At 46.0% G+C, this 14,915-nt stretch overlaps 1 long non-coding RNA gene across 1 annotated transcript; it reads left to right on the top strand.

Moving 5' to 3' along the window:
- Positions 1–2,662: 2,662 nt before the first annotated feature.
- LOC115350768 lies at positions 2,663–4,468 on the top strand. The gene is made up of 3 exons (XR_003926592.1): positions 2,663–2,780; positions 3,164–3,327; positions 4,077–4,468. It is a non-coding gene; the product is annotated as an uncharacterized LOC115350768 (long non-coding RNA).
- Positions 4,469–14,915: the final 10,447 nt, after the last annotated feature.

Below are 14,915 nucleotides of genomic sequence, written 5' to 3'. Positions count from 1 at the left end.
ACTGCTAAGGCTCTCCTGAGTCACTCCAATGGTACAATGGGGTCTTAAATCTTGCCAGGGGATCCTCCTGGTGCAGGGAAACCCCTGGGTGGCCCCAAGCCAGGGAGGTTGCTTAAGAGAGGCTACAGTTGTGTTGAGACCAGGCACGTCTCTCTGTAGAGAGCTGGAAGCACGTGGGAAGGCTCAATGCAGCTGAGAAACTCTCTCCTCTGTTTCCATTTTGTGGCTTCTGCAATAATCTTTCAAAGGAACCTTATAAACCTCGAAGTAGTGGGTTTTTTTAAAACATTGCTGTTATGGTAACTGTTTAGTGCTGCCTCCTTTGTTATGTGTTAATGGTGCCCTCCTCCTAAGTCTACTAATAAAAGAAACTTAAACCTCAATGTGAAAGTCCTTGTAAAGTTACAAATCAAACACATTTGTGCTGTTTTCCCCAATATGCGAGACACTGGAGCGGCTCTGCATTGGGGGTAAGCATCAGACCCTAACCAGGGAGCGAGCTTTGGCTGCAATGCTTGCTGCTACGCATTCAGGGTCACCTCCTCCACGTACAAGGCAGAGCTGTAAAGGAGTATTTTGCACAGCAAAAGGTCTCAAATGAGAGGGGAAGGGAAGGGAAGGGGTGGGGAAACTTCGGACAAATTAGGAATAATAGAGAATATTACATCTGGAATCTGGATAGAATGATTCATAATCTGTGTCACTCTTTGATCATCTCTTTAACATAACTTTCGAATCAACCTATGGAATATATTCATATAGAATTTATTTCCCTGCAAGTGAATTCTGCAGGCTTGTTCACAGGTCTATGGAAAACTCTCCTTTCAGTTACACTCTTTAATTCTATATATTGCCATAAATAAAATAGGAAAAGAGGGATGTGTCTGATTTTCCCAAATTGGCCAGGGTGTCACCATACGTACTGTGCAGGCAGCCCAGTCCTCAAAGCACTAGACTACTGCTGTCTTCGTAAGGGGGTAATGAGCGCGTGTCGATAATGGTAGAGTCTGGGCATTTTTGGAGAAAGCTGTGGTTTAGAGGGCATCTTGAGAAGCCTCCCAGCTTTATATTTCCTATGGTTTCTGTAAGCAGTTACTTATTGGGGAAATAAATGAAAGAAAAAACCATAAATGAGTGGGAAGTGTAGACTGATTTCTGGAGAAAAGTGCAATGGAAAAGGCAGGAAGGCTGAATTTAGACAGACCTAGAAAATATAAAAATGAAGCCAGCTATTCCTTTCCTATTGCCAAGACACTGTGCTTTTATAAATAGAGAGAGTGAGGGTCTCCGTAACCTCACTGAGTCATGAAGACATGATGGATCAGCTCACCTAATCTTGTTTTTATGTGCTTTTGTGCAAAAGCACTGACTGTCCCCTGTGAACCCTGTGGAGGTCAACTTCTGCTTAGCCACCGAGTACTCTCAGAAGAGATGAAGTCTCAAGATAACTTTTTAAGACAGGCAGGATCTTGCTGTGGAGACCCTCTGAGCTTCTGAGGGCTGGCACGTTTCCATACGGTGTCCACTTGGAAGCAGATAAAATGAGGGTGGTCTCAGCTTTTGTATTCGTGGCTGGGAGATCAGTTTTGACCACAGATGATCTTCCAAACCCTCGGGAAAGCTTGAAGTAAGTGTGCTCATGCTCGTGTTCTTGGGTGATGGGGCTTGAGTCTGGTATTAAGCCCTTCTTTGTGCACCACGTGGATGTGGCAACTCTAGGACTGGCCATTTTATGCGTTCGGCTATGATGAGGTGTACGTTCCCAAGGGCCAGCCAGGCAAAGGCAGTTGGCCACTTGGAGCTGTCTTGAGGGCCAAATCCAACCCACCGGTCCTCGTTTGAACCATGCTGGTGAAGGTGGTATGTGGTCATGGGCCTGTTGCCTCATGGAGATGGAAAGGATGTGCCCATCCGGACCATGAAATGAGCTGCTGGAGGCAGAATCCCCTTCCCACATACGTTGTGCTTTTCTTAGGGTGGCAGAAGGAAGTCAAAAGCTTTCCAAAGTGGGACAGAAAGTTAAAAAAATGAAATTATATTCATAGTTGGAGAAAGGCAGAAAAAGTAAGAGAGAGACCTCAAATGGATCTTTGTTTTTGTTGCCAGTGGTCCCAGGATGAAGGCGGGATCCGTACAAATACCCATCTGGTTTCTACCACAGGATACAGCAGAGTTGACAGGTTTCCACCGGGAGGGTTAGATTCTGTTAAAGCAGCATTTTCTCATGGAAAATATTTTCTGTTGGAACATTTTTGGCTAACTTTCGGTATGAACGCGAAAGGCTCTGACAGCAATGCTACAGTTACTTCATCCATTAAAAGCACAGAGGCTCTGAAGGGGCAGGAGGGGGCTAAAGGCGCAGCCCCTACTTCTCCGTGGTGATGCTGAACACGGGCTGCCCTGTCTGCAGCTCTGGCCACCCCCAAAAACCCTACCGTGGTGAAAGCCTTGGGGGCTTGCAAGCAGCCGTGGCACTTGGCTGAGCGGCGATGGCCGGGTCTGCACACGCAGGGCTCGTTCCCCGTGGGCTCGCTGGCCGTATTATGACTTTCAGCCATATTTTAATCCGATTGATGGAGTGGCCAGAGATGCTGATGGGATTAGAGCTCAGCAGGATGACGAAGCACTCGGGATTTGCCCTCGCGCCAATCCCTCCGCACACCAAAGGGGAATGGCCGCTCCTGATTTACAAGCCGTAAGAACCCAGCGTTGAGGTGGAGCATTTCCTCCAAGACATGGGTCCAACCCAAATACATCGCACAGGCTGCAGCCAGAGCTTGGTCTGACTTTTTTTTTTTTTTTTTTGCCCGTGCCCAATGCCTTGTGTGTGGTCTCGGGCATTGGCACGTCACCGCAAGGGACCTAGAGGCACTGTGGGGCCAGTGGGCTTTCGGCCCCACTTGCTGGGCTGCGGGCACCTCTTTTCTCTCAGATGACGACCAAAGAAATTGCTCTTGGGGCTGGCCAGCTCAGGGGGGATTATGGGCTGGTGTCCGTAGCGGGTGTAAATCACCCGGTGCTCACTGGCAGCAGCAAGGTGGATTTGCACGAGCTATGAATTTCATTCGTTGCACCTAGACTCCTTTTTTTTTCTTTTTCCCCATGTGAAAAAAGGAAAATTAAGGTAAACCATTTCTACACCTCCTGATTGCTTTGTTTACAGGAACGGTGTCTCTAAATGCTCCAGCTGGAAGTACCGGTGCTGTTGATAGAGTAAATTGCAAGTACAACGCCGCAGTCATCCGAACGGCTGTCACAAGGACGCAGAGCGCTCCCTCTTGGATTTTAAGCCCTGAAAGAGCAGCTTGACACCCTGTGACCTGCCTGGTAATGTTCCTAATCCACCTCTTTATAAATACGTGTTCCCGCGAGGGGTGGAAGGGCGGCGGGGGAGGACAGCGAGTGCAGCAGGGAGGATCTCGCAGCCTCGGGCTGCGCTTGCGGGAAGCGGATGAAGGTGCTCACAGGCTAAGTGGATTAAGCCCAGGGAACATCAGTTCAAAAATAGGAGCTGCAGCCTGACATAAAGATCTCGGGAAGCGAGAGGATTCGCCCACGACCCGTGGTCAGGCCCCCGGAGGAAGGGAGGGAGGGTCCGGTCTCGCCGGTATTTCCTACGCTGGCTGCGGACATGGCCTGGAGATGCCCAAGGGATCCTTCTCCTCCTCCTCCTCCTCGAGCTCTGAGCTCTGCAGCTCACACGCATCCCTGCAAGATGCAGATGGTGGAGAAAAAACAAAGTAGGGTCGTCCAGGGGTGGCTGCAAGGGTAGGGAGCTCCCCGCCTGCCCCTCACCCTGCCCTCGTTTAAAGTCCACCAAGTATCGGGGCTTGGTTGGGCATGGCCATGCCTGACACCAAACGCTCCTCCAGAACAACGGCAGAACCTAGAGTTAAACTAAGATTGAGAGACATTAATTAAAAAAAAAAAAAAACCCAACAAAAAACGCTAATAAAATAAACATTAAAATAAGGGAGAGTTAAAAAAAGGATTTAAAAATAAAAGTAAAGTAATAAGAATTAGCAACCCCTCCTTGTGCTTCCTGAAACTTTTTATTCCTTCTTTTCTTGATGCAGAGACTGATGTTCTTCAGGACAGTGGCTGGTTTTACCTTGTGTCTTGTGCATTGAAAGAGCGTCTCCAGGGCTTTGCTAATCACAGCAATACCCAAGCTAATGACAGTTCTTACTCCTCTACAATATCTGACATTTTTTGACTGTTTCTTTTGCACTTGGCCCCATTTTTTTTCTTCACACATACTGGTATTAAGCCTGTCTTTAAAAGATAGTTGCCCTTGTAATCTGAAGTGTGTGTTAATTGCATGTTTGCTAACTCAAGAGCAGCTGAATGAGCTTTTGACCAAATACTAAAAAAATGATTACTCTTTGACCCAGTTTTAATTGTGTTAATGATTTTAAGTTTGAAGCTAGTAAGGAAGATGCACAAATTAAAGCACGACATGAGGGGTAGTGACTCTTTCAAACTCTTACTGTTATTATGATAATAAGCATATCTTGATTTAGATTTTTTTTTTCTAGATTTAACTATGCAAAAGAAGCCCTGTTAGGTTTCACACGCATAGGATCTATGCTATAAAATGGCAGCTACGATCTCACATCTTTTGGCCCCTAGGATAGGGTAGCTTTTTCTTTTTGTCCCGATACTGCAGGAGTTAACAGCTTAGGGGATGGAAACAGGTCTGAAAGTCTCGAGGATAATTCTTGAGAAGACAGGTTTAAGCTAAATAAGAAAGCAGATTTCATCAGCCTTCTTGGAAACAACCTGACCAGAGACTTGTGATCCATTTCTAAATTTGGCCTTTGCATTTTCCATGTACAGGAAGTGATGAAAACGGCGGCAGTAATCCCCGGTGAATTTAGACACGCACATCAGGGGCTGAATGCCTTTGTTTGTTATAGGGCTGCGGTAAGTTGGGTGTTGTAAACATGACTCATGACAAGTTTAATTAAGACAACAAACATGGGAAATGTAGCAGAAGGTCACGCATCTTTCTTCACAGTTTTGGCAACTGAAGATTTTTCTGAGAGATTTGAATGTGCCGCACCGGTGCAAGTGTAAATGCAGGTTTTATACTGATTTTCTCTTTCCCAAAACAATTTTTACCATTTTTTTTGGATGGTGCTAAAATAGTCTGAATAGAAAAAACCTGACCTAATGCATGAGCAAATTAACTTGTGGCAAGCCAAACTGCAACTGATGAAAATAAAAGATGGTGTGATCATATGATAAAACTCCTACAGTCAATTTGGTCCTGCCCCAACAATGACAAATTTACTCCTGGATGAATCAGAGTGAATGTATCAGACACTCAAACACCCACCTGTCGATGCAGAACCTGCCTGTTTCTCACACTTTCAAATGCACGTTTGGTGTTTGAATGAGCATGAGCACACTCGCTGATGGAGCAATTTGTTCCGGACTCATTACTTGAGCTTCACCTCTCTGCAGATGTTGTGTGGATCCTCAGATTTTGGTTCAGACAAGTTCCTTCCTAAGCCAGCTTATATGGTGAACAAAACACTTCCTTATGAGTTGGTACTTATAGGCACAGCGTTCTTGAGAAGGTGGTGGTGATACCACCTCTGCAGAGTGGACAACAGATTCAGGCGGCGGGCACAGACTCAATGTTTTGGTCACGGGGGGCACTTCTGGGAACTTCCCACACATTTGGAAATCTCAGTGATGCAAAGTCACAGCATCGGGGTTAATGCCTTACAAATATCATAGCACGGTACGCGCAGGATGAACTCCCTCTACTTTAACATTGGCCACCTGCAAGCTAAGCATCCCGTTCAGTTAGTCAGCTGGGCTCTTCCTAACATCAGCTGAGAAAAAGAGGTAGGTGGGAATATCCAAAAGGAATTGATGCCATCCTGAACTACATGTCTGCAGTAGATGAGACATCTCCAGAGGTGCCTATTTCTCAACAGTGAAGCCAGACAAGGGAGCCCTGATCATTAGCTGAGACTGCCGACCTAACTTTCAGATGGCTAAAATTAAATTAATTGAATCCCAGCCTCAGAGACAGGAGTACTTGTGCCAAAACACTCCTTCACATGCAGGCTTTGTAAAAGCACGCTTCTTCAAGACTTTTGACAAGTTTATACAAAATATTTGAAAAGTCTATTATAAAAAAAATCCTCTTGAGGGTTTTGAAGCCCAAGAAGAGCAGATTCGTACTGGTGTGGGCGAAACCCCCTAGCATGTGAAATTGATTACCTGGGAAGGAGCTTTTCAAAATACAAGATTTTTAGGTTAACACAGCCTCTCAGTTTTCCCTAGAACTTGTGCTCTTAAATCCTTCAGAAGCATTTGAAAACTCCCTATCCAAATTAAGAAGCAGTATTAAATTTATGAAACCGGGAAAGTGAAATTTGGATTCTGAAGAGGGTTTAAGTCACAGGACTTGCAGAGTCTATCATAGGATTCAAAAGTATTTTAAAATGCATCCAGATGAAAATTTCTAAAGTCACAAATAATGCCAATATGTCTCTGAAAATCTACCCCGTAGTTTCTACCCTTTCTCATTTCCTTTAATTCAAAGCAGGAAAAACACCAAGTAGTTACAATTTTAGATTGTCTGCTGGCCTCTGTGATTAAACCACCCCATTTCGCATAAAGCGAATGTGTGTGTTTGAGTGAAGGTTTTGCATAGCTTACTGTCTAAAACAAATATTTTGGATCATTCTCTTTACGCGTGTGGATGGATTTATCAGAGGATTCTCCATTAAATCACTGCATTATTTTATTTATTTTATTTTATTTTATTTTAGCATCTTACTAATTGTGAAACTAGATCAGTCTGATTTTCTTGTGAAGACATTTTGTCACGCAACCCCAGCATTCATATTAAGCGTGTTTACAGACCAGAAACGCGTGCACATGGCCAGCGTGAATTTCTGGAGAAACTAATGATGGGCAATTTTACCACCAGCTTCCTCAAAAGCCTCTGTGCTCTGTTTTTCAGGGAAGAGTCTGGAAAGCCCAATTATTTACAGGGACAGAAAAACATGGCAAACATGGAAAAAGAAGCCCCGCTCCATTGTGCAAAACTCCCGTAAAATGGATAAAGTCTCCAAAAACCGACGACGGGGAAAGGCCCTTCCTTTCCGCGCCGCAAGAGGGAACGCTCCCAGCTCTTGCAAACCGATGGTGATCTGCTCCAGTCACCTCCGCCGCAAGCTGTCGTGTTTGGGAACACTGCAGCGGGATTAAACAACGCTCTCGAACAGATTAACCACGGCGTAGCCGCAGCCCGGCGCGGGTCCCTCGGCTGAATTCCGCGCACCGCGGCTGTGCGGCGGGAGCAAGATCTCACCGTCCGGGCTTTGGTCCCCGGCTGCGTGATGCTCAGCGCGAATATTTTGGCGTGGAAGAAGAATCGTGGAGCTGGACCGTTTGGTCGAAGGCGCTGGTTTCTCGCTGGCTTGGGTTGCGCTGCAGTGGACGCGGCATCCTCTCCAAGCATTGACTCATTAGTCTAATGGCCCTCAACTTGAATGTCCTATGCATTCCTTGTGAAGCTCGTTCAAAACCCAGAGCTAAAGGGCAGATGAGCACTGTAGTGAAGGGGGAAGTATCATGTTTTACTACCAGATTTGAGAAAAATCCTATTCACAGCCCTTCTGGGACCGTACTGGCTTCTGAAATATATCTTCTCTTGAGAGCTGAACCAAGGATGCAAGTCAGAATGACATGACTTTTGTGAAATCTGCATTTGCAAGGGGCAGAAGGGAGAAATCTGTATAACCACAAAAAAAATAGTTCAAATACCAAGGCAAGAATGCAGAAGTAGAATTTGTTTTCACTCCTTAATTTTTATTTTTCAGTATGTCTGTGGGGTTTTTTTCAGGGGGAGAGGACTTTTAAGGATAAGAAGGGATTCCGGATGATCAGAATAAGCAGGTCTCACATCACAAAAGTGACACCAGTAGCTCTGGTCAGGTTGGTTTGCTCTCCTGTGCATTTTATTCAATGTGGAATGGTAATAACTAACGAAGAAAGGACACTGAGGCTCCTACTGAGTCAGCTCAGGCAAAACTCCCCTTTTAGGTAAGGAAATTTTACCTGAGTAAGAGCTCAACATAGACTGTAAAATCTGGTCATGAAATCCTCACCTAAGCCGATAAGAAACCAAAATCTTTCAGACAGACAAGTAAAATAGGATTTCCAACCTCCATAGTTATTCACATCCTGCTAATCAGCTCTGGCACCTGTGGCAGAATTGTTAAAGGAGTATTGATCTCCTGCAAAATTTGGTGCGTAATAGTGATTTGCAGACACAGGCAGAATATGGAATCCTCCTCCCTTGTTATTTCCCAGTGGGCTGATCAATTGGGGGATGCTGGAAATGCAGGTGGCATTTCCATTTCTCCTTTTCATCCATCAAGTGGTTATTTGATGGTCCATCCAATCAGTGTGACTGGCTTTATTTTTTTTTTTTTTCCCTTTTCACAAATAATGTTATTGCATGTTGACGTTTGACACGGTTGTATGTTATAAAGCAAAGGTTTAATGAAGGGAACTAGTTATAAACAGGCTCTTGCTCCTGAGTAAAATGAAAGCAATTTCTTTTGGGGTAGTTTCAAAAATAGCCAGTGCTGTTAACCGTATTTGTATTTCAATGCCCATTTTTCCTGCTCTTTCAAACCTCACTGCCTCCTCTACCGAGAGTGTTACAACCTGCACGTACGGGCAGGACTGTAAAGCAGTTTTCCAAGAAGAACAGCCATGAGCACACCAGTACCACTTTACCCAGTGGGAGTTAGATGTGGTCTTACCAGTTGACGGCACATTCAGCCACGGCAGGGAGCAAGCCACAGGGTACCATTTCAGATCCAGCATTTCTACCTGACCCATCGGGGTCAGATCCTCCCAAGAGACTCCCTTGGGCTGGTCTTACACACGTCTCAGAAAAAAAAAAAAAGTTGTGTTGTCCTCAGGGAAAACCGCTGCTGCCTTTTCCTGAGGACTACTCATGCCATTACAATCTGGAGCAGGGAACTGGGGTCAGCGAGCTTGTGTTGCACACCCCGACCTCTTCACCTCCTTTGGAAAACCTACCCAAATTTGGCCAAGCGATAAACGTCTATAAAAAATTCAACTCTACGTGATCCATGGAGACTTCTGACTCCAGATCAGGGTTTGAGCAGTAAAGATGAAGCATGAGACCATGTGCTGGAGAAGAAAACAAGATATTAAATAGGTGTTCATTAATCAAGTGCTGGGATCTGAGTAAGAGAAGGGTACAACAGTAAAAAATAGCATGCAGTTCTTATAATTAAAGGCTGGTTTAGGATACATATCTTCAGAGAGAGGTGGGGGAGTGAAGAGATATTACACAAGCAACCTTAATTTAGGCATGCCTTACTTCTGGAGTGCTCAGCTTGGTAATTCTGCTGCTGCTCTAAGGGCACAAGGGTTTTTTTTCTATTGTATAGAGTGGTTTGCTGCCTTTCAGTTCCCTGTACTCTGGCTTTATAAGATGTGGAATATTTGTGACTGCCTTGTGCTGCGATGATGTGATCACAGAGCTCTTTTCAGCTCTGTGGAAGAAATGAAAGGTTGCGCTCACTGAGAGCAGTTGCTAAGAAAGAAAGAAAGAAACCCTATTTTAAGCTGTTCCACAGAAGCACATACTGGCTTGATTGGTTATTGATTCCAGTTTCATTACGGGGAAAGCACATTTTTAGCCACAAACATGTGCAGCCACATGTTCAGCTGCAAGTGTGAAAACTGCATCAACTGTAAGGCTCTGCTGCGGGCTGTGCTCAGCCCGAGCATCCGAAAAGCTGAGGACCCACATTTCCCACTCTAGCCAATGCCACCAGTCTCTTGAGGAAAGTTTTCTTGGCTCCTGCAGCTGTATTGAGCTTTGGATTCAATTCAGTTAGGAGTCGGTTGTGACTTGGATCTCGCAGGCTGTCCCCAGGCTGGTAAATTAAACAAAGTCTCGGACTTCTTTGGACATCGGAGCGTGACTGCCTATTCTGCAAAACTGTTGGACTGGTCCAGGGAGTGGTGGAGCCTGCATGAATTATTGCCCTCCTGGACCGTGCCTAGACACGGGAGTGCGAGGCTTTAAAAGGATGCTACAGGATCTTCTGTGCAGGACGGCTTCGGTGTCAGACAATGCGCACGGGCATGTTCCGTGTACTAGGAAGTCATAGCTATACACAAATGCATGTGTGTATATATACACACATAGGCAGGCATACGTGCCTGATATATACAGCTAGGTAATGCCTTGCAAATCTGTTTGCATTTCAGTACCATATATGAAGGAGCAAACTCATACACCTTGCCTCGGAGCGCACGGAAAGAAGAGATGTGGGGGCTGCACGGTTTTTGTTCTGCTTTTACCCCAGCTAAGCCAAAATGGAGGTTTTTGTGGCAATTCGCCCTTAGCCAAGGGCAAGAAGAATATGGGCAGGGAACAGGAACGCCTGCAAACACTGGGCTTTTGGGATACCCTTTCTTCAGAACTGTGCCAGTTCAGTCATTAGTTAAGAATAAATAACAACAAAGTACATCCCTGAATCAATGTTTGTAGGAAGAGAGCCCGGGGTCAGGCACATTTAAAAAGAACATTTTTTTTCCCCTGAAGAAAGCCAGAGTCTGTGAAAATGAACAAGGGAAAGACTTGGAAACCGTTAGCTATTTCCTGAAGGCTTTTCCCATTCCTTCTCATGCAACTCAACGCGTGCTTTGCCTGGATGAGACCGGGTATTTCTTTTTTCAGAAGTGCTGGAGATATCTTACTTTCCTTTTGTGGGAAGGTTCCAGACCCTGCAAACTTTCTCCATTTCTTGGCCTGGAAGAACTGAAATGTGGTCACTTGTGTGGGCTGCAAAAGCCATCTGCTTGGGCCTGTTTTCGGAGGAGGCTTGAGGCAGACATCCCACGACAATGAGAGAAGAGGAAGGAGTCCCCTCGGTGCCTATTGGCACCGGGCTGCTATTGAGACAGTTGTTTCCGAATTTCCTCTTCATTTGTGTTGCTAATTGTATTTTAGGGACAAGGAGTGCAGGTCCTCAACGTCTGTGCATGTGCATGCGTTATTATTACATCCATCTGTCCAGAGCAGCTGGGTACCTCAAGCAATCCTGTTGGTGTTGGCTGACCCGTGTTGAAATCTCCTTTCTTCCTGATTTCAGGTAGGAATTGCAGACCTCAGTCTATGCTGGCCTGTGGATCTAGACGATTGTCCATCCAAATGCTGATCATCCATTTGTTATCAGCAGGATTCTGGCCAAAGCCCGTGATGAGAGCTGTCTGGCCTGCAGACCCAGGCTTTCCTTCTGTGGCTGGCAGGAAAAAGGGCAGGTTATTGCTAGAAATGTGCCTTATATAGGATTGGGATATGGCCAAAATGCACATCTGGATCCATATTCCCCCAGTTTAAAGCAGCCCCATTTCTCATTCTGCTTTCCCTAAATATTTAATCAGTCAATCAATCTTCCTCTTTGGTCCAATGCATATTTAATCATGAATATAAAGTCAAACAGCTCCAACAAGAGAGATTTGGAGCCATTCTCCCCCACCACAGCACAGAGCTATGTAATGACTGACGGAGACATCAGAGCCATGTCAAGCCTCTGCTGTGACTCAGACAACACAAAAGTTTGAGCCTGGGCTTCCCCCACACCCGTGTTGTAGGGTCCCAAGCAAAGGGAGATCTTTTCTTGGTCTTGCCTTGGGGTTTCAGTCCCACCAGCTGCAGTTTGGCTGGTTTTGATGGCTGTGTCTACGTTTCTGAGTCAGGACGTGAACCTGGGCTCCCAGGCGATGGGCTGGTTTGGAGCCCCATTGCTGAGAGCTGTTCCCCTGGGTAGTAGATTTGACTTGGAGAAAGCTGGTTGGAGAGACCAAATCAGAGCTGGGAACTGAGCAGTATTACCGGGGTCCAGGACCTCTGCTCCTTCCTAGTCCTAGGAAGCACTAGGAACATACACGACGTGCCCAACTCCGTCCAAGCCTTGTATGGGGGGAGCCTGGTTTCTTGGCTGAGGACTGAGAATTCACTAGGCAGCAGTGGGATGAGGAGGAGGAGGGCACTGCAACGCTAGCACGGTCCTGAGGGCTTGTTCCCTGGTGCCTGGCCTTGGTACCATCTTCGTTAATACTAGACTCAAACACATCTGCGTTCTAGGGTCCTCTTGTCCTTGAAGAAGCAAGGGGATAGATTTTGTATCAGAAGTATAATGCCATTCAGTAGTGAGCTGGGATGACTTGCTTGCACCATGCTGGTCACCATAAATAAAGGAATTTGGCCCTTTGGTTTTGTTTTGAACGTACCATAACTCTGGTTTGTGGAAGTGCTGCTTTTTTTTGATACGATTCAAACAAGGGGCTCAAAATGGAGAGAACGGGATCAAACTTAGCATCTCATGTTTCTCACCACTCCTCTAGCAGAAAATATGTTTCCAAAAGCAAGCCAAGACCACATCAAAATCATATCATCCCATGTCCATTTCTGCTTAATGAAGCATCTTCGTGTAGATCAGTTAGCACAAACACTTATTCATTCATCCTTTCACTAACCAGTCAACCACAAAAATATAACTGACATTTAAACGGTGCAGGAGGAGAGACAGGCAGGTTAGCCAGGCTGGAGATAGGGCCAGTAATTCCACAGTGTAATAAGAAGGCTCTCAAACAAACACCATATGAATTAATTGAGGCTGAACTGGAAGATATGGTTTTTGCTAAGGTTAATAACAGCTGACAGCTTGACCTATTCTTGCAGTTTTACCATACCAGCATCAGTCCCAGGCTCTGCTTGTCTCTTCTCTCTTTAAATGCCCAATGCCGGATTTAGCCTCTGCACAGGGTTGCAAAGCCCCACTGTCTGCTGGTTGCCCCCCCCCCAGCCCCAGTCCCCACTGCTGGGTGTACCCAGGCACACGGCAGGGACCTCTCCTCCCGGCTCCCCAGTGTCCCTCGCCCCTGCGGTGGGAAGCACAGGGCGAACGCTGACAGTGGTGCTAATGGGGCGTGAGCGTGTATCGAGGTTTGTCATGTGGATATTATAGCTTGCGAGTGTGTTTACCAGCTGCTTCCATGACCCGGAGTTAGGCTCTGTCTACAGGGGTCCGTTAGGAGACTTTTCATACCTTATTTATTCTTGGGGAAAAGACATTGAAACAACATGACCCCAAACCGACTAACAAACCTGAAAACTGCAGAGTAAATTATCACAGGGAAAAAGCACTCTCTGCTCAGTGCCTGCCTGGTAACGATGCTTTCTTGCTCTTCTGTTTATTTTAACCTAATGTTTCTATGCAGGTAGCATAAGGCCACGGGCAAAAGCATCTCGCAAGTACCCATTGACTCCAGATGTGTCAGGTCACTGTGGATTTCACAGTTGCTATCACTGACTGTTATCACCTTGCAGCTTAATGAGACGCCAGCAAGAGCAGCTTGATGTCTCAGGTGACGTGTGTGTTTACAATGCGTTTTTAAGGCTGCATGTTGATGATGCCACACATCAACCCTGCCAGGTGGAACCTGAAAAATGATCCTCATGGCTGCGGTCTCTGTAGGAGCCACCAGACTGCCCGACTGGAGAGGAGAGGAAGGGGCAGGCTGAGGGCAGCATCTCGTATGGACACCATTCCTCTTTAATGCCAGGGTTGGGCCTCTTCATCTAGGACAGCACGTGCACCAGGATAACCATACAAAGAGGTGTCAGAACTCCAAAGCAGAGGCAGAAATAAGGTTTTGGTCCTGAAATGGACCTGAGCATAGTCATAGGTGGCTGTTTCTGGAGGGAAGATGCTGATGTTGGAAATCTCATCCGTTTGGGTTGTAGTTTCCAAAACACAAGAACAGCTACAGTTAATAGGTTAGTTAATAGTGGTGTTTGGAAGGTGTGGAAGGCTTGACTACTATGAATGGGATTCGTCATACCATTCATTGGATGGGAAAGTCTGAGATTCCCCTCACCATCTGTGGAGAGCAAGGTTCATTTTGGCTGAGCTTATCTTAGGATGTGATAGCTTTCCCTCTGGAGTACCTCTTTCCCCTTCTCAATTAGAAAAATATCCTGGAAACAACTTGCTGTGACCTGGACACGTTTCCTGTAAAAGTCTAAGTGAGACCAAATGGTTCTCACCACCCATGTGGCAAGGACACCTGCTAAGTGAGCTGTGAGTAGGAGCAATGGATGCTGGCCCTTGGTTTGTATTGGTTAATCCTCCTACGGAGCCGGCCTTGGCTTTTCACATTCCAGCACAATTGGAACTGGCAACAACTGCAGTGATTTTTCTTTAGTACTTTGCACCAGGTTGTACTGAGCAAAAACTGCTGATGTTAAGGGATATTCTGGATGCCTTCTACAGATGTTTTTTACTCTTGAAGACCAGTAAGCAGACAGTTTAATCCCTCTCCTATAATTACTCGCTTCCTCCTCTTGTATACAAAATTGAGTTGGCTTCCTTTTCTTCGAGCGTGTTCTCTCCCTAGTCTGCACAATATTAGAATACAAGGGCAGTGGCGCGGGTCTTTGTACTTTTGCTGTCCTGCCTCTTTTCCTAATAATTCCAACACTATTATTTCAGCTTCATGCTTGCCCCTGCATGCTCACTGTGATCTGGGACCCTTACCAGCTGCTACAGCCATGTCCTGATGCCAGCTGGGGTGCCTAGGTGCTGTAGCAATAGGATGACATTCATGATACCGGATCTCTATTTTTTTTTCCTTTTTTTATGGGAGATGAAAGCACTAAGCAACTTCTCTGTGAGCTCTCAGCCTCTTGCAGGAGCATGCTGCTAATGGGCTGACTCCCAAAGGTAAAGATCTCTCCCAGGTCCCATGGATTTCCATGAGATGTGTGGGCACTCAACGCTTTGGATTAACAAGCCCTCCTCCTGCCAAAGCAGGTATTTGCCTGC

This window comes from Aquila chrysaetos, chromosome 14 (genome assembly GCF_900496995.4).
Source record: "Aquila chrysaetos chrysaetos chromosome 14, bAquChr1.4, whole genome shotgun sequence".
In the NCBI taxonomy this organism is placed as follows: domain Eukaryota; kingdom Metazoa; phylum Chordata; class Aves; order Accipitriformes; family Accipitridae; genus Aquila; species Aquila chrysaetos.
Note: the sequence above shows the minus strand (reverse complement) of the source record. Positions and strands in the feature narration are given on the sequence as shown.